A 3,660-nucleotide genomic window follows, 5' to 3' on the forward strand; every position below is an offset into this window, starting at 1 on the left:
GCACATCTCAGGGTGCCAAGGTAATCCACGGAGCATGTGTTCCTAAAACAAGGTTTTAGAAAGAATATAGAAAAACATTGTTAGGGATTGAATTGTGTCACCAGAATGTGTTGTAAATCCTAACCCCTAGTCGAATGAACAGGAACCCTGACAACACCGTCAGGTAAGCCTTGGACTGCTAACTACAAATTGAGTGGTTCAAACCCCACGAACCACTCCAAGGGAGACAGATGAGGCTGTCTGCTTTCATAAAGATTGACAGTCTCAGAAGCCCTACATAAGGTCCCTTTGAGTTGGAATCTCTTGAGCTGGGTTTTATTCCTATGAACAAGGAGCCCTAATAGCCATGTGGGTTAGGCATTGATCTGCTAACCATGAGGTCGATGGTTCTAATCCACCAGCCACTCTACCAAGAAAGACGAGGCTATCTGGCCCCTGTGAAGGTTTGCAGCCTTGGAAGCTCTATAAATTAGAATCTACTCAATGGCCGTGGGTTCTGCCCCTATGAATGTAACCCTATCTGGAGTAGGGTTTTCTTTGTATGTGCATGGGGCCTTATCAATGTAGACTGCATCCTAATCAGCTCTGAGATACAAAAGAGCAGATTAGGCAGAGAAGAAGACACATGAGGAAGGTCAACGCCAGGCTGTGTGAAGTCTGTGGACAGGCTTCTTCTAGCGTGTGGACCCAGGAACTCCAGGGGTTACCAGCTATTAGAACCAAGACAAAGCTTTTCTCCCGGCAGGCAGAGAGCCTTCTCCTGGAACCAGAACTCTGAATGACAACCCCTGACCTCCTAAACTCTGAAAATTAAAAAAAAAAAAAATCTCTTCATTAAAGCCACCGTTTGTAGGATTTCTGTACTGGCAGCTCTAAGACAAACACAAAAATTAAATTTTCCATGCTCCTGGGGAAACATGGCCTTCGTTTAGTCATTCGTTCTGCCAGGAATGGACTGGCAAAAATGATGTTTCAGGCATCATATGTCACAATGAACGAAGCAGACAAGAGGGTCTTAGCAGCTAAGGATGTATATTATATGCTTGGAACAAGAAGTGTCGTGCAAACTTAGGAAGTTTTCCTTCCAGACAAGAGAAAACACTACCAGTTGCCTCCCCAGCTGAAACTTTTAAAATAAAGTTGGTGTGTGGTCCAAAGTCTAAGATTTATCTGCCCAAGTACAGGGAATATTCTTTTTTTTTTTTTTTTTTTTGTACAGGGACTATTCTGTGAACTAGGACAGTTTCATAGGGAGCCTTGGTGGTGTGGTGGTTACGTGTTTGGCTGCTAACCAAAAAGTATGACGTTCACATCCATTGGATGCATGGAGAAAGACAGGCTTTCTACTCCTGTACACAGCTGCAGTCTCAGAAACTCACAGGGCCAGTTTTACCCTGACCTGTAGGGCCACTTGGCATCGGAATGGACTTGATGGCATTGAGTTTGGGTTGATGCAAATTTCATCAGAGTTATAAACGAGGGCTTTAGGATGTACGCTCCGATGTGAAGGTATTTATTGGAACCACAATGGTATGTCTCACTACCGATCAAATGGGTTCCGACACATAACAACCCTTTAGGATAGAACTGCCCCCACAGGGTTCTGAGACTGCAACTACTGGAATAGAGAGGAAGTCTCATCTTTCTTCTGCAGAGAAGCTGGTGGTATCAAACTACTGGCCTTGTGGTCAGCAGTCCAACCCGTGGCCCACGACATCAAGAGGCCCTTAAAGGAATAAGTCAATATTATGTGATCTGACAGTAAAACAAGATACATAATTTGTGATAACCCAAAGAGTGACGCCCAGCAGAAGCAACCTGTTTAAGAATTAAACAGGAATTAAATTAGTTACTAAAGCTATCATCTCACTGTTATTGAGTCAACTCTAACTCATAGTAACTCTACAGGACAGGTGTCCAAGACTGTAACTTCACGAGAATAGAAAGCCTCACCATTTTAAGATTTATTAAAATTATGTGATGGTGACAACAGACAAGGTAAAACAGTTATAGCCAAAAAACTGAGTGTGTTGGTTAATGTTGTGTGTCAACTTGGCTAGGTTACGGGGCCTAGTTGTTTGATAAGACACCAATGTAGAAGGTTTTCTGTGAAGGCATTTTGTTAGATGTGATTAATATTTATAATCGGCCCACGATAAGTAAAATTACCACTAATAGTACAAGTGGGCCTTATCCACTCAGTTGAGGGCTTTAAAAGAGTGCTCAGATACTAAGCCTTCAGTGTAGCTAGAACAATTGAGAGCACTGTACATATGCTGTAGACTGCGGTATCATCTGAACATAGTAACAGGTAGATCGGTGAACCAAAGAGAAAATGTGCAGTATTTTGTATATGATAAAGATGGAGTTTTAAAAAACATTTTATTAGGGGCTCATACAACTCTTACCACAATCCATACATATACATACATCAATTGCATAAAGCACATCTGTACATTCCCTGCCCCAATCATTCTCAAAGCATTTGCTCTCCACTTAAGCCCTTTGCATCAGGTTAAAGATGGAATTTCAACTTAGTGGAAGGAAAGGATAAATTTGTGAAGTATTTGGATCAATTTGAGAAACAAAAAGTTTACACCAAATGCCAACTTTACACTAAGTTTACAGTAAACACTAAAACTTATTTCAAAAGTACTAAAGAATTAAATGTGAAATATGAGATGATAAAAGAACCTGAAGAAAACCAGGTAAATATTTATCTGACTTTAAATTTTCCTAAATGTTGACCCAGTAATTGCACTTCTCGGTTTCCAGGGAAACAATTCTATGTGTAGAGAAGGTGATTATTTAGAAAGCCCACAGTAGCATTCCTTTAAGACAAGAAAACAAGATTCACGTTATGTAATTAAGAAGGCTGCATATAAAAAAATACAGAAACAAAAAAAATTGTGTTAGCTAGATCTTGCCTTTTCCCATTTATCCGGGATAAATGTTTTGGTGGCAGGGGAGTGATTCCTAAGAAGCAGTTGAAAGAAAGAAAGAAAGAAAAGTTGCTCCTGGAAAAAGAAGACTAGAAAATCTTTGTAAAACTGTCAAAATAAAAATTTCAGTAGTGCATTAGTTTCCAGTGAGCACACGCCTGTCAAAAGGAGGTGTCTTTGTGCTTGGGAGAAGGATTTTCCTTAAGAGACTGCAACCCATTCCACGCTTTAGGATCTACTAGCTGAAAGGCTGGCTGCTCCAACCTTCCAGCGGTACCTTGGAAGACAAGCTTGGCAATTTGGTTCTGAAAAGTCACAGCCAGAAAACCCCATGAAGCAGCTCTACTGGGCACACGCGGGGTCTCCACCAACCAGGACAGCCTTGTTGGCAACGGCTTCTCCAGCTCCTCTCCATGTGAATCAAAGAACACAGACGACAGAGAAAGCAGAACGTTGACACCCTGGCCCAGTGGCCCAGCAGGTTCTTTATCACCACCTCCTCCATGGAGAAGACTGTATAAAGTTCACGCATAAAGAGGAGAGACCTTGGCCCCGGAATTCCTGGGGATTGCTTTATACAGCATCACGGAGCAGTCTGGAGGGACTCGGGAAGGGTGTTATAAAGCGTGATGTTTTTACAAATTGGAGATCTGCTCAGCAGACTTACTTCAACCACTGGCACTCCTCCGTCAGGGATTTAATTTACCCATCGTCAAAA

The sequence above is a fragment of the Tenrec ecaudatus genome, chromosome 7, assembly GCF_050624435.1.
Source record: "Tenrec ecaudatus isolate mTenEca1 chromosome 7, mTenEca1.hap1, whole genome shotgun sequence".
NCBI classification, from domain to species: domain Eukaryota; kingdom Metazoa; phylum Chordata; class Mammalia; order Afrosoricida; family Tenrecidae; genus Tenrec; species Tenrec ecaudatus.